Source organism: Bos javanicus, chromosome 6 (genome assembly GCF_032452875.1).
Source record: "Bos javanicus breed banteng chromosome 6, ARS-OSU_banteng_1.0, whole genome shotgun sequence".
NCBI classification, from domain to species: Eukaryota; Metazoa; Chordata; class Mammalia; order Artiodactyla; family Bovidae; genus Bos; species Bos javanicus.
Window position 1 is genome coordinate 43,334,626 of NC_083873.1, and position 16,886 is coordinate 43,351,511.

Here is a 16,886-nt window from a genome sequence, read left to right on the forward strand (position 1 = left end):
GACCGGGAGCTGACTGTGGCTCAGATCATGAACTCTTTATTGCCAAATTCAGACTGAAATTGAAGAAAGTAGGGAAACCACTAGACCATTCAGGTATGACCTAAATAAAATCCTTTATGATTATACAGTGGAAGTGAGAAATAGATTTAAGGGACTAGATCTGATAGATAGAGTGCCTGGTGAACTGTGGACGGAGGTTCGTGACATTGTACATGAGACAGGGATCAAGATCATCCTCATGGAAAAGAAATGCAAAAAAAGCAAATTGGCTTTCTGGGGAGGCCTTACAAATAGCTGTGAAAAGAAGAGAAGCAAAAAGCAAAGGAGAAAAGGAAAGATATAAGCATCTGAATGCAGAGTTCCAAAGAATAGCAAGAAGAGATAAGAAAGCTTTCCTCAGCAATCAATGCAAAGAAATAGAGGAAAACAACAGAATGGGAAAGACTAGAGATCTCTTCAAGAAAATTAGAGATTCCAAGGGAATTTTTCATGAAAATATGGGCTCGATAAAAGACAGAAATGGTATGGACCTAACAGAAGCAGAAGATATTAAGAAGAGGTGGCAAGAATACACAGAAGATCTATACAAAAAAAGATCTTCATGACCCAGAAAATCACGATGATGTGATCACTCACCTAGAGCCAGACATCCTGGAATGTGAAGTCAAGTGGGCCTTACAAAGCATCACTAAAAACAAAGCTAATGGAGGTGATGGAATTCAAGTGGAGCTATTTCAAATCCTGAAAGATGATGCTGTGAAAGTGGTGCACTCAATATGCCAGTAAATTTGGAAAACTCAGCAGTGGCCACAGGACTGGAAAAGGTCAGTTTTCATTCCAATCCCAAAGAAAGGCAATGCCGAAAAATGCTCAAACTACTGCGCAATCTCACACGCTGGTAAAGTAATGCTCAAAATTCTCCAAGCCAGGTTACAGCAATATGTGAACTCTGACCTTCCAGAAATTCAAGCTGGTTTTAGAAAAGGCAGAGGAACCAGAGATCAAATTGTCAACATCCTCTGGATCATGGGGAAAGCAAGAGCATTCCATAAAAACATCTATTTCTGCTTTATTGACTATGCCAAAGCCTTTGACTGTGTGGATCACAATAAACTGCAGTCCGTGTATGTGCTTGCTAGGAGTCAGACACGACTGAGTGACTTTACTTTCACTTTTCACTTTCATGCATTGGAGAAGGAAATGGCAACCCACTCCAGTGTTCTTGCCTGGAGAATCCCAGGGACGGGGGAGCCCGATGGGCTGCCGTCTATGGGGTCGCACAGAGTCGGACATGACTGAAGCGACTTAGCGCAGCAGCAGACAGCATATTAAAAAGCAGAGACGTTACTTTGCCAATTTTCCAGTGGTCATGTATGGATGTGAGAGTTGGACTGTGAAGTAAGCTGAGTGCCAAAGAATTGATGCTTTTAAACTGTTGTGTTGGAGAAGACTTTGAGAGTCCCTTGGACTGCAAGGAGATCCAACCAGTCCATTCTGAAGGAGATCAGCCCTGGGATTTCTTTGGAAGGAATGATGCTAAAGCTGAAACTCCAGTATTTTGGCCACCTCATGTGTAGAGCTGACTCATTGGAAAAGACTCTGATGCTGGGAGGGATTGTGGGCAGGAGGGGAAGGGGACGACGGAGGATGAGATGGCTGGATGGCATCGCTGAGTCGATGAACATGAGTTTGAGTGAACTCCAGGAGTTGGTGATGGTCAGGGAGACCTGGCGTGCTGCAATTCATGGGGTCTCAAAGAGTCGGACATGATTGAGCATATAAACTGAATTGAACTGATGTTGAATCTATTGATAGGATTTGATAGTATAGTCATTTTCACAATATTTATTCCTCCTACCTATCCAGGAACATGGAATATCTCTCCCTCTGTTTATGCCATCTTTGATTTCTTTCATCACTGTCATAATTTTCTGTGTACAGTACTTTTGTCTCCTTAGGTAAGTTTATTCCTAGATATTTAATTATTTTTGTTGTAAAGGTGAATGGGATTGATTCTTTAATTTCTCTTTCTGATTTTTCATTATTAGTATATAAAAATGCAAGTGATTTTTGTGTATTTATTTTGTATCCAGAAACTTTGCTAAATTCACTGATTAGCTCTAGTAATCTTCTGATACTATCCTTAGGGTTTTCTATGTACAGTATCATGTCATCTGCAAACAGTGATGTACTTCTCCTTTTCTGATCTGGATTCTTTTTATGTCTTTTTCTTTGATTACTGTAGCTAGGACTTCCAGACCTATATTGAATAATAGTGGTGAAAGTGAACACCCTTGTCTTGTTCCTGATCCTAGGGGGAATACTTTGAATTTTTCACCATTGAGAATAATGTTTACCGTAGGCTTATCATATATGACTTTTACTATGTTGAGGTGGTTTACCTCTATGCCCATTTTTTGAAGAGTTTTAATGATAAATGGGTACTGGATTTGTCAAAGGCTTTTTCTGGATTTATTGAAATTATCATATGGCTTTAATCTTTCAGTTTGTTAATATGGTGTATCACATTGACTGATTTGTGTACACTGAAGAACCTTTGCATCCCTGGAATAAACCCAACTTGATTATGGTGTATGAACTTTTTGATGTGTTGCTGAATTCTGTTTGCTAAAATTTTGTTGAGGATTTTTGCATCTGTGTTCATCAGTGATATTGGCCTGCAGTTTTCTTTTTTTGCGATGTCTTTCCTGATGTTCAAGCTGGTTTTAGAAAAGGCAGAGGAACCAAAGATCAAATTGCCAACATCCGCTGGATCATGGAAAAAGCAAGAGAGTTCCAGAAAAACATCTATTTCTGCTTTATTGACTACGCCAAAGCCTTTGACTGTGTGAATCACAATAAACTGTGGGAAATTCTGAAAGAGATGAGAATACCAGACCACCTGATCTGCCTCTTGAGAAATTTGTATGCAGGTCAGGAAGCAACAGTTAGAACTGGACATGGTACAACAGATTGGTTCCAAATAGGAAAAGGAGTACGTCAAGGCTGTATATTGTCACCCTGCTTATTTAGCTTATATGCAGACTACATCATGAGAAACGCTGGACTGGAAAAAACACAAGCTGGAATCAAGATTGCCGGGAGAAATACCAATAACCTCAGATATGCAGATGACACCACCCTTATGGCAGAAAGTGAAGAGGAACTAAAAAGCCTCTTGATGAAGAAAGTGAAAGTGGAGAGTAAAAAAGTTGGCTTAAAGCTCAACATTCAGAAAACGAAGATCATGGCATCTGGTCCCATCACTTCATGGGAAATAGAGGGGGAAACAGTGGAAACAGTGTCAGACTTTATTTTTTTGGTCTCCAAAATCACTGCAGATGGTGACTGCAGCCATGAAATTAAAAGACGCTTACTCCTTGGAAGGAAAGTTATGACCAACCTAGATAGCATATTCAAAAGCAGAGACATTACTTTGCCAACAAAGGTCTGTCTAGTCAAAGCTATGGTTTTTCCAGTGGTCATGTATGAATGTGAGAGTTGGACTGTGAAGAAGGCTGAGCGCCCAAGAATTGATGCTTTTGAACTGTGGTGTTGGAGAATACCCTTCAGAGTCCCTTGGACTGCAAGGAGATCCAACCAGTCCATTCTGAAGGAGATCAGCCCTGGGATTACTTTGGAAGGAATGATGCTAAAGCTGAAACTCCAGTACTATGGCCACCTCATGCAAAGAGTTGACTCATTGGAAAAGACTCTGATGCTGGGAGGGATTGGGGGCAGGAGGAGAAGGGGACGACGGAGGATGAGATGGCTGGATGGCATCACTGACTCGATGGACGTGAGTCTGAGTGAACTCTGGGAGTTGGTGATGGACAGGGAGGCCGGGCGTGCTGCGATTCATGGGGTCACAAAGAATCAGACACAACTGAGCGACTGAATTGAACTGAACTGACTGTCTGATTTTGTTCTCAGGGTGATGGTGGCTTTGTAGAATGAGTTTGGAAGTGTTCCTTCCTCTGCACTTTTTCGAAGGAGTTTCAGAAGTCTAAATGTTTGATAGAATTCCTCTGTGAAGCCATATGGCACTAGGCTTTTGTTTTTTGTGAGATTTTTTATCACAGCTTCAATTCCAGTGTTTGTGATTGGGTTGTTTGTAATTTCTATTTCTTCTTGGTTCAGTCTTGGGAGATTGAACTTTTCTAAGAATCTGTCCATTCCTCCAGGTTATCCATTTTATTGCTATAAAGTTGTTAATAATAGTCTCCTAATCTTTGTATTTCTGCATTGTCTGTTGTAACCTCTCCTTTTTCATTTCTAATTTTTTTTGATTTGATTCTTCTCTCTTTTTCTTGATGAGTCTGGCTAATGGACTGTCAATTTTATCTTCTCAAAGAACCAGTTTTTAGTTTATTAATCTTTACTATTGCTTATTCCATTTCTTTTTCATTTATTTTTGCTTGTATCTTTATGATTTCTTTCCTTCTATGAATTTTTTGGGGGGGGGGTTGTTCTTCTTTTTTCAGTTGTTTTAGGTGTAATGATAGGTTCTCTATTTGATGGTTTTCTTATTTCTTAAGGTAGGATTGTATTACTATAAACTTCCCTCTTAGAACTGTTTTTGTTGCATGTCATAGGTTTTGAGTTGTTCTGTTTTCATTGTCATTTGTTTCTAGAAATTTTTTTATTTCCCTTTTGATTTCTTCAGTAAGCTGTTGGTTATTTAGAAACGTGTTGTTTAATCTCCAGGTGTTTGTGTTTCTTACAGTTTTTTCTTGTAATTGATATCTAGTCTCAAAGCACTGTGGTCATAGAAGATGCTTGATATGATTTCAGCTCTTAAATTTACTGAGATTTGATTTGTGACCCTAGATTTATTTGGTCTATCATGGAGAAGGTTCCATGTGCATTTGAAAAGAAGGTGTATTCCTCTTCATTTGGGTGGAATGTTCTGAAGATATCAATGAGATTCGTGTCATCTAATGTATCATTTAAGACTTGTGTTTCCTTATTAATTTTCTGTTTTGATGATCTGTCCATTGGTGTGTGTGGGTTGTTGAAGTCTCCTACTATTATTGTTATACTGTCAATTTCTCCTTCTATGTCTGTTAGTGTTTGTCTTACGTACTGAGATCTCCTATGTTGGGTACATAGATGTTTACAATTGTTATGTCTTCCTCTTGGATTGATCCCTTGGTCATTATGTAGTGTCCTTCCTTATCTCTTGTAATCTAGTTTAAGGTCTATTTTGTCTCATATGAGGATTACTACTCCAGCTTTCTTTTGCTCCCCATTTTCATGGAATATATTTTTTTATCCTCTCACTTTCAGTCTCTATGTGTCTTTAGGTCTGAAGTAGGTTTCTTGTAGATAGCATATATATGGGTCTTGTTTTTGTATCCATTCAGCCAGTCTGTGTGTTTTGGTTGGAGCATTTAATCCATTTACATTTAAAGTAATTGTTGATATATATGTTCCTATTGCCATTTTCTAATTGTTTGGGGTTGATTTTGTAGATCCTTTTTCTTCTCTTGTATTTTTTGACTATATAAGTTCCTTTAATATTTGTTGTAAAGCTGGTTTGGTGGTACTGAATTCTCTTAACTTTTGCTTGTTTGAAAAGCTTTTTATTTCTCCATTAATTTTGAATGAGATCCTTGCTGGGTACAAAAATCTTGGTTGTGGATTTTTCCCTTTCAGTATGTAAAATATATTCTGACATTCCCTTCTGGTCTGCAGAGTTTCTGCTGAAAGATCAGCTGTTAAGTGTATGGGGTTTCCGTTGTATGTTACTTGCTTCTCCCTTGCTGCTTTTAATATTGTTTCTTTGTGTTTATTCTTTGTTAGTTTGATTAGTATGTGTCTTGGCATGTTTGTCCTTTGGTTTATCCTGTGTGGGAGTCTTTGTGCCTCTTGGACTTGATTGAGTATTTCCTTTTTCATGTTGGGGAAATTTTCAACTATAATCTCTTCAAAAATTTTCTCATACCCTTTCTTTTTCTCTTCTTCTTCTGGGACCCCTTATTTCAAATGTTGGTGCATTTGATATTGTTCCAGAGGTCTATGAGACTATTGTCAGTTGTTTTCATTCTTTTCACTTTATTCTGCTCTTCAGAAGTTATTTCCACCATTTTATCTTCCAGCTCACTGATTCATTCTTCTGCTTCAGATATTCTGCTACTGATTCCTTCCAGATTATTTTTAATTTCAGTAATTGTGTTGTTTGTCTCTGTATGTTTATTCTTTAATTCTTCTAGGTCTTTTCTAGTTGATTCTTGCATTTCATTTTCAAGGTTTTTGATCATCTTTACTATCATTATTCTGAATTCTTTTTCAGGTAGTTTGCCCATTTCCTCTTCGTTTATTTGGACTTCTGTGTTTCTAGTTTGTTCCTTCATTTGTATAGTATTTCTCTGCCTTTTCATTATTTTTATTTTTTGAACTTATTTTGTTTGAGGTCTCCTTTTCCCAGGCTTCAAGGTTGAATTCTTTCTTCCTTTTTGTTTCTCCCCTCCTAAGGTTGGTCTAGTGGTTTGTGTAAGCTTTGTATAGGGTGAGATCTATGCTGACTTTTTGTTTGTTTGTTTTTCCTCTGATGGGCAAGGCTGCTTGAGGTGGTAATCCTGTCTGCTGTATATTGGGTTTGTATTTTTGTTTTGTTATTTAAATGAAGCATCCTACACAGAGTGCTACTGGTGGTTAGGTGATGCTGGGTCTTCTATTCAAGCGGTTTCCTTTGTGTGAGTTCTCACTATTTAATACTCCCCCCACCTGACCTGCCTCTTGAGAAATCTGTATGCAGGTCAGGAAGCAACAGTTAGAACTGGACATGGAACAACAGACTGGTTCCAAATAGGAAAAGGAGTCCGTCAAGGCTGTGTATTGTCACCCTGCTTATATAACTTATATGCAGAGTACATCATGAGAAACGCTGGACTGGAAGAAACACAAGCTGGAATCAAGATTGCCAGGAGAAATACCAATACCCTCAAATATGCAAATGACACCACCCTTATGGCAGAAAGTGAAGAGAAACGCAAAAGCCTCTTGATGAAAGTGGAGAGTAAAAAAGTTGGCTTAAAGCGCAACATTCAGAAAACGAAGATCATGGCATCTTGTCCCATCACTTCATGGGAAATAGATGGGGAAACAGTGGAAACAGTGTCAGACTTTATTTTTCTGGGCTCCAAAATCACTGCAGATGGTGACTGCAGCCATGAAATTAAAAGACGCTTACTCCTTGGAAGGAAAGTTATGTCCAACCTAGATAGCATTTTGAAAAGCAGAGACATTGCTTTGCCAACAAAGGTCCATCTAGTCAAGGCTATGGTTTTTCCAGTGGTCATGTATGGATGTGAGAGTTGGACTGTGAAGAAGGCTGAGCGCCAAAGAGTTGATGCTTTTGAACTGTGGTGTTGGAGAAGACTCTTGAGAGTCCCTTGGACTGCACGGAGATCCAACCAGTCCATTCTGAAGGAGATCAGCCCTGGGATTTCTTTGGAAGGAATGATGCTAAAGCTGAAACTCCAGTACTTTGGCCACCTCATGCAAAGAGTTGACTCATTGGAAAAGACTCTGATGCTGGGAGGGATTGTGGGCAGGAGGAGAAGGGGACGACAGAGGATGAGATGGCTGGATGGCATCACTGACTCAATGGACGTGAGTCTGAGTGAACTCCGGCAGTTGATGATGGACAGCGAAGCCTGGTGTGCTGCGATTCATGGGGTTGCAAAGAGTCGGACATGATTGACCGACTGAACTGAACTGAACTGAGTGTTAGTTCTCTGGTATTCTACAGTCTTGGTGTCAGTGCTCCAACTCCAAAGGCTCAGGGCTTGATCTCTGGTCAGGAACGAAGATTCCACAAGTGTTTTGTTATGGCATTAAATGAGATTAAAACAAATATCCAAAAATGGAAACCAAAGATGAACCCCAGACAAGTGGCAGTTACAAAATCAGGCAAATAATAATTAAAATAATGGAATATGCACATATACATATACACTCATAAGCAAAGTGAAAACAGTCCAAGAGAAATAAAGTAATAAAGATTGACCCAGTGAACAAAGAAAATCAAAAATTATATTTACCAGTTAAGAACAAAATAACTAAATCACAAACTGGAAAACAAAACTAAACCAAGGTTCCAAGTGGGGAATAAAGCAGTGAAAACAAAACTAACAAATAAGTTGAGAGGAAAGGGAAGAAAGAAAGAATAGGTAAGCAAAGTTAAACAGAGGTCGATGAAGAAGATTTATGCACATTAAAGATTAACTACAAGGGGAAAAGAACAGTTGGCAAGGCAAACAGAGGCATAAAGGTAGAAAAAAAATAATAGGTTTAAAAAAATTAAAAGCATAAAAATGAGGGGAAAAAATGGAAGAAGAAAGAAAAAAAAAGGAAAAATCCACAAAACTGCAAAAGTCCAATGTAGAGTCAGAGGTTTATAACAACAATCAAAAGTGTGACTGTATATACAAATATACATAAATACCCATAAGCAAAATCAAAACAGTCCAACAAAAACAAAGTACAATAGATTAACCCTATGAACAAAGAAACCAAAAATTAGATCTACCAGAACAAAACTAACTAAAACACAAACTGGAAAATGAAACTAAAGCAAGGTGCCAATTGGGGAATAAAGCATTGAAAATAAAACTAACAAAATGTTGAGAAAAAAGGAAAGAAAGAACAGATACACAAAGTTAAATAGAGGTAAATGAAGATTTATATGCCTTAAAGATTAACTGTAAGAGGAAAATAACAGTAGGAAAGGCAAATAAAGGTATAAATGTAGAAAAAACATAATAGGTTTAAAAAATAAAAAATTAAAATTTTTAAAAAGAAGAAAAAAAAATGGAAGAAGAATAAAGAAAAAAAAGGAAGACTCCATAGAACCACAAAAGCCCAATGTAGGGGAAGAGGTTTATAACAACAATTAAAAATGTGAATGAGGGAAAAAAAAAAAACTCAAAAGCTTAATTATATTTCATAGTGTCAATAAAATTGACAACTACAACATGGGGGAAAAAGAGGGGGGAAAAAGGAAAAAAAAATCCAAAAGAATCTACAAAACAAGTCAAAAAATAAGAATAATAAATGTTTTTCTTGAGTCACTGCTGTCAGAGTCCTTTCCCTCACTGGGAGTCACAGTCCACCTCACCTCCCCAGGATGCACAACGCTGTCCTGATCTCTGGACCTGCTGTGGGGGCAGCTCAGATTCTTATCTGGTCCTACTCCTGTGTATTCTTGCCTCCAATGTCCACAGCTATCAGAACTAGTGCATTTTCTTTTGTGGGAGCTCTCAGTGACCTTTTATATATTCCATAGACACAGAGTCTGCCTAGTTGATTGTGTGGATTTAATCTGCAGCTTGTACAGTTGGTGGAAAGGTTTTGGGTCTCCTTTCTTAGCCACACTGCCCCTGGGTTTCAATTATGGTTTTATTTCCACCTCTCCATGTGGATTGTCCACTGGGGTTTGCTCCCAAGGCTGCCCTGAAGGACTTGGGTTTGTCCATGTGAAGGTCAGGTGTGGAGGTGGTGCAGCTGCTTGGATCGCAGAGGTTCTGGCAACACGAGGTACTCAGGCGGGTTGGCGGCTATGGTAGCAGGAAGTATAGTGTTGTAGAAGGGTATGGCAACCAATATTGGCCAATACATTCCAGTATTCCTGCCTGGAGAACCCCCCTCCCTGATAGAGAAGCCTGGCAGGCCACAGTTTACAGGGCACAAAGAGTTGGACACGACCAAAGAGACCCTGTGTGCATATATGCAAAAATTTTTTTGCCTGCGGGAGCTCTGCCCCAGTGAGAATTGAGCACGAAGGTGGTGCAGCTGCTTGGCTTGGCTATGCAGGGACACGGACTGCCTCTGCCCTAGGAGTTATGGCCCTATCAGAGTCTTTTTTCAAGCTGGCAATCAGAAGGCCTCTTTAGCCAGTCTTTCTCTGAAGCTTCACCCATTCAGGCACTTAGAGGGCCCCCTTGCCTGGGGTCCTTCTCTGTTGTTCGGGCACATCAGGCACGTAGAGGGGCTCCCCTGACTGGGGTTCAACTCTGTAGATTGGCACATCAGGCACTTAAACGGGCACCCTGGGTGGGATCCTGCTCTGTAGTTCAGTGTGTCAGGCATTTGACAGGCCAGCCTCTCTATTGTTCAGCTGCCAATGCTGGCTTGTGGGGAGAGAGGCTATCGTGATGGCTCCACCCTCTACAGGTGACTCAGCAGCATTGTCTAGTTTTCATGGCTGCCCAGCTTTCCTCCACAGGCATTTCCCACAACAGTTTCCTCCCCCAAATCCCCATGATCCATCTCTCTGCAGTCAACAGCAGCCTTCACCCTGGGATTGCTCCACAACCCCTAAACTCTAGCTCCCAACAGTGCTCACCCTGGATTGTTCCACAACCCCTAAACCCCAGCTTCCAGCAGCCCTTACCCTGGGATTGCTCCACAACCCCTAAACTCAAGCTCCCAGCTACTGCAACTTCCAAGGGACCTACATCCCTGTCCCGGGTATGTGTGGCTGCGGCAAGGACTGTCTGATTCTCAATCCATTTAGGCTGCCACAGATAGCTGTTTCACTCTCAACCTTAAATGTTTCTCCTCTGACTCAGACAATTGCCCCGATGTGGGGATTGAACCCCTACTTCAGTTCCCCCACCCACTGAGGGCAGGTCTAGTCCTACTAACCCTCTTGTTTTTCCTCCTAGTTCCTTCATCCTACCGAGTTTTGCGTAGTTCTATATATTCTTTTCTTCTGGTCAGATACTCCTGTCCGCTCTCAGCTGGTGTTCTGCATGCACTTCTGTGCCTGAAAGCTTATTCCTAATGTATCCATGGAAAGAGATGTACTCCATGTCCACTTACTCCTCCACCATCTTGTTCTCTCCCTAATTTTTAAACTGTCTTATAGAAAAAAAAAAAAAAAAAAAAAGATTCCCTGGTAGCTCAGACGGTAAAGTGTCTGCCTGCAATACGGGAGACCCAGGTTCAGTCCCTGGGTCGGGAAGATCCCCTGGAGAAGGAAGTAGCAACCCACTCCAGTATTCATGCCTGGAAAATCCCATGGACAGAGGAGCCTGTGGGGCTATGGTCCCTACTTCACTTTTATAGTTAGAATATTGCTACTTTGTATTTCCTCCATTGACAATTGCCCTTGTCTCAGGACATCAGTTAGGGTAGTTTGGATTTCAAGTTACAGAATACTCCCAATCAAAATGCCTCAAAGAATAAAGAAATTTGTTGATACTTTCCTATCAGTCCAGAGGTTAAGACTCCACTTTTTCTATGCAGAGAGCATGCATTCAATCTCTGGTCAGGGAGTAAAGATCCCACATGCCACATGGTGCAGCCAAAAAATTAAAAATTCTAATTTTTTTTTTTAATTTGTTATTTCATCCTTGAAATCTAGAAATCAGGTTCTATGTTCTGTGAAAGCAAAATGGTTGTCAGTAGCATTCTTCATCACATTCTTCCAAACAGTGGAAGAATGTGAGAAAAACCCCATTCTTTTAACTTGACTGAACCATTTCAAATCACATGCTGACTGTCTTGGTAGTATCTTAGGTGGCCATCAGATATTTTCTAACCTTACTGGAACAACAGGTGCAAACCTGGAGAGGTCAAAGTAAACTCAGACATATGTCCACTCTAGTAATATTTCCCAAATTAATGTCCTATTCTGACTTTAATTTTACCAAAAGTGAGTTTATTTTGCCATTCTTTAATGAAAACCTCCTGGTTTTCCTCTTTTCTGGCTTCTCCTTTAAAGCTTTCTTTGTCTATCTCTTAAATATTAACTTTTTAAAGATTGTGCTTTGAGCCTTTCTTATGTGGCATCTTCTCTCTCTGGATAATCTAATTTACTCTAATTGCATCATTTATCATGTATATGCTAGCAACACCAAATCTTTATCTCACCCTACACAACACCCATGAACTACAAATACACACTGGTATATGCAAAACATGTTGGACATTGATGCTCCACAGACACACCCGAACACTTAGTATTTGAGTACTCACCATGTACCAGGTACTATTCTAAAACATTCACATATTTTATCTTATTTAATTTTTCTAGTAACTGAATGAATATATATATATATATATATATATACACACCCATATGGAGACTGGAAAGTTGAAAATTTGCAGAGTGGGCCAATAGTTAGAGACTCAAAGCATAGCTGGAGGTGCAGTTCAAATCCAAAGGCGGTCTGCTGCAGAATTTCCTGTTGTTCTGGGAAGGTTGGCATTTGTTTCATTGAAGCCTTCAACTGGTTGGAGGAGGCTGAACAACACTATGTAATACAATCTGCTTTACTCAAAGTCCACCAATTTAAATGTTAATCTCATACAAAATATTGTCACAGAAAAATCCAGAGTAATGCTTGATCAAGTACCTGGGCATTGTGGCTCAGTTAAGTTGACACATAAAATGAACCATCACAATTAACTAACAACATTCTAAAGATGAAGAAATCAAGGTATAGGGAAGTAATTTGCCCAAGGTCACACAGCTAATAAACAGTGGAGCCAGGATACAAACCCAGACAGTCTGGTTCCAGAGCCCATTCTGTTAATTACCATATTATTTCAAATATATTATCTCCAACATTGAACTTATGTTATTGGATCCCCTCAAAACTTGGCCCTCCTTGTGTGCATTATGCCACTGGAAAGAATGATTCTACTCAGTCACCTATCTAGAGGTTACTGTTAACCATTCTCTCATATCTAATCAATTCTTATTGTTTCCACCACCTAAATATATCCCTACTCCAAATTTCTTAAGCTAGTGCCTTAATTTGAGCCTCTATCCTTTCTTACCATGATGTCTTCTATAAGTGATGTTGTAAATAGAAGTACTTGATGATCTCCCCAAATGTATGCAAAATCTTGCATACATTATTTCCTCCAGCTTAGAACACATTCTTACCTCCCTGCCCTTATACATCCACGTGTACATCCAAACGCAAACGTGCACACACACACACACACACACATTTCAGTTAGGCCTTAGGTAAGAGATTGTTTTATTCTCTCAGAATCATCCATTGACCTACTAAGACCTGTTGAATTAGTCCCTTTGGGACTTTCAGAGCTTTGTATTTCACTGCATATTACTTGTGGTCAAATTAACTATTTGTATCCTCCACTAAGTAATACTCCTTGAAATTTTTCACATTTGGTCCAGTACCTATTGTCTGAATATGCCTCTATTCTTCTCACATATTCACTACATATCTCTTGAATTTGTAATATCCAACTCAGGTCTGCCATATTAACATACGGCAGCCCACCAGGCTTCCCTTTCCTGGGATTCTCCAGGCAAGAACACTGGAGTGGGTTGCCATTTCCTTCTCCAACAGGCCTAGGTAGATCAACATATAACATCATGAAAAATGTAAGGAAAATGTGCATTGCTTCTGAATGTTTCAAATTACACCCATATCTTTTTATGACTAGGTAATGTGCAAAGAGGTTTCCCTTGTTTCTCAGCTGGTAAAGAATCTGCAATGCAGGAGACACTGGTTCAAGTTCTGGGTCACGAAGATCGCCTGGAGAAGAGATAGGCTACCCACTACAGTATTCTTTGGCCTCCCTGGTGGCTCATATGGCAAAGAATCCACCTGCAATGTGGGAGGCTTGGGTTCTATCCCTGGGTTGGGAAGATCCCCTGGAGAAGGAAATGGCAACCCACTCCAGTATTCTTGCCTGGAGCATCCCCATGGACAGAGGAGCCTGGTGAGCTATAGTCCATGAGGTTACAAAGAGTCAGACATGACTGAGCAGCACAATGTACAGCACAGCACAATGTGCAGAGAGTCAATACTTTGCCACATGGAACTTCTGAATCAGACTCAGTGAGGAAGGTATTGAATTTCATCTAGATTAATGAGCAAAATATGCTCAAGAGGAACACAATTCAGATTGCCAATATTATCCATGAAAACCTAACTGAGCAGGTTATATGAGAAATGGAAATGGGAGCCCCCAGATGGAAACAAGAGTTTCAGGTGTTCTGATGAGGTTGGAGTAGTAAAAGGAGAAACAGGACCAGAGTCATGACCAGAGGAAAGGAATGGAAGAAATGGACGAAGACGGAAGACTTCCAAGAATTTGCCCTGTGGACAGTTACTGTTTTTATCATTAGAGAATCGAAGTTTAGGCAATAGTGAAGGCAGTATCTCAGGACTTGAAAATATATATCATCAGTTTATAAGCATAAGGCAGCCTACTGCTCATGTATGGCAGAATCATGATGGCCCTGGCCAGAGATTTAGGGCTAAACAACATTGGTCCCAACTGACTCATAAAGTTGTGAGCTGAGCCTATCATTGAAAGACAGTCTGAATGGTACTGAAATCCTCCATAGAAATTTGGTTTTCTTTGATGATTTTTCCCAGAGGTTATTGCTGATCAGAAATACATTAGAATTATTTCTCTTTCTGATGTTTTAAAATGGAATTTGCCTATTATCAAAGCTTATCTTTCAAGAGCTATTTGTAGGTGGATAGCTGAGCCTGGGCATGTTACTCAAGATCTCTATGCCTGGTGCCCATGTTTGTAAAATTAGGCAGATAAAAGTACTTACATATCAGAATTAGTGTGAAAATCAAGCAGTTAGTTCATGTGAAGTCTTGGAAGGGTAGAATACAATAAGCTCTGTGTGGTATTAGCTATTATTTTTCAGAATTCAATATACTTTCACATGCTTGAATAATACTTTATATATCATTCTAGCACACTACAATAACACTGATTTACTTGTACATTGCCCCACTGTGTTGGGAGCTCTTTGAGGGCAGGTATTGTGTTCTTTGTTCTCTTGAGTGGATGGTAATGCTGGGTACTTATTACATGTGGAATCCAACATTTATTTCTGCTTTATTGACTATACCAAAGCCTTTGACTGTGTGGATCACAATAAACTGTGGAAAATTCTGAAAGAGATGGGGATACCAGACCACCTAACCTGCCTCTTGAGAAATCTGTATGCAGGTCAGGAAGCAACAGTTAGAACTGGACATAGAACAACAGACTCATTCCAAATAGGGAAAGGAGTATGTCAAGGCTGTATATTGTCACCCTGCTTATTTAACTTATATGCAGAATACATCATGAGAAACGCTGGACTGGAAGAAACACAAGCTGGAATCAAGATTGCCAGGAGAAATATCAGTAGCCTGAGATATATGCAGATGACACCACCCTTATGGCAGAAGGTGAAGAACTAAAGAGCCTCTTGATGCAAGTGAAAGAGGAAAGTGAAAAAGTTGGCTTGAAGCTCAACAGAAAAATAAGATCACGGCATCCAGTCCCATCACTTCATGGCAAATAGATAGAAAAACAGTGGAAAATAGTGGCAGACTTTATTTTGGGGGCCTCCAAAATCACTGCAGATTGTGACTGCAGCCACGAAATTAAAAGACGCTTACTCCTTGGAAGGAAAGTTATGGCCAACCTAGACAGCATATTGAGAAGCAGAGACATACTTTGCCAACAAAGGTCCATCTAGTCAAGGCTATGGTTTTTCCAGTGGTCATGTATGGATGTGAGAGTTGGACTGTGAAGAAGGCTGAGCGCCAAAGAGTTGATGCTTTTGAACTGTGGTGTTGGAGAAGACTCTTGAGAGTCCCTTGGACTGCAAGGAGATCCAACCAGTCCATCCTAAAGGAGATCAGTTCTGAGTGTTCATTGGAAGGACTGATGTTGACGCTGAAACTCCAATACTTTGGCCACCTGATGAGAAGAACATCATTAGAAAAGACTTGATGCTGGGAAAGATTGAAGGCAGGAGGAGAAGGGGATGACAGAGAATGAGATGGTTGGATAGCATCACTGACTCAATGGACATTAGTTTGGGTTAACTCCAGGAGTTAGTGATGGACAGGGAGGCCTGGCGTGCTGCAGTCCATGGGGTCACAAAGAGTCAGACACAATTGAGCAACTGAACTGAACATGAAATGTACCTTTGTGAATCAATTGTTTCCTGTGAAATATACAATGTTATTTTCTGTGTCTTCCAATGTGTAAAAGGGACACACTATAGTGTTACAAATTTTTAAAAACCTGAAATAAAAGAAGGAATACAAAAATCCTTCTCAAACACCTGGATCCAAACCACCAAGAGCAAAGGGAAGTGCTTCAAAATGTGATTCTGAAGTTGCTTTTGCTTTATTTAAAGTCTCAGTGTATTACAATAACTAAACTGCTTCATGACCTCATTGAAATCCTGTAAGGCTTAATTAATGTTTGTAAAGCCCTTTACAATCCTTAGATGAGAGGCACCAGGAAAGTGTAAGGAATCATTATTATTATCACTGATGCCATCTTAAATGACTGCAAACAGTTTGCTTCATTTGGATTTGCTGATTAAAGCCTAGCTATGACCATGCAGAAACACAAGAAAATTCACTTTTACAATGTAGCTCAGCTCGTCATATTTAAAAGGTCATAGACAGACGTAAATAAATTTAATGCTGTATTTTTTAGAGTGGAAATACTTAAAATGATGATTTTTAAAAAGGAAAAAAGTTAAAAGCAGGAGAATAGGCCATTGGCTTCAATTGTACCATTTTATAAAGTGTCTTTCCGTGAATTCTGGAGTCAGACAAATCTGGGTTTTTGGAGTCAGGTAGATCTGAGTTGGAAACCTGGCCTTATAACATGACTTCTTTGAAACTTTGGGAAAGTTAATGTTTTTTCCTCCTCCATAATCTGGAAATTCTGTGAGGAGCATGGGCTCTATCTAGTCAAAATTTTTACCAAGTGCTTAGCATGTGTGTTCAATGTCTGTGTTTAATGTATAAGTGATTCTATATATAACTATTCATATGAAACAGTTAAAATACAACATTACCAGCATTTAAAAGATTGATCACCTTCATCTTTTGAATGGCCATCATTTCATCATC

The 16,886-nt window shown here is 39.6% G+C and overlaps 1 long non-coding RNA gene across 4 annotated transcripts in view; it reads left to right on the forward strand.

Moving 5' to 3' along the window:
* LOC133249405 (uncharacterized) overlaps positions 1-16,886 on the forward strand; it is a 67,016-nt gene that overhangs the window by 31,250 nt on the left and 18,880 nt on the right. The window contains exon 3 of one of the 4 annotated variants that reach the window (XR_009736940.1): positions 15,082-16,526. The exons of the other annotated variants lie outside the window; for them this stretch is intronic. This is a non-coding gene — a long non-coding RNA (uncharacterized LOC133249405). Of the gene's footprint in view, positions 1-15,081; positions 16,527-16,886 lie in introns of those variants that run through there. 4 annotated transcript variants of the gene reach the window in all.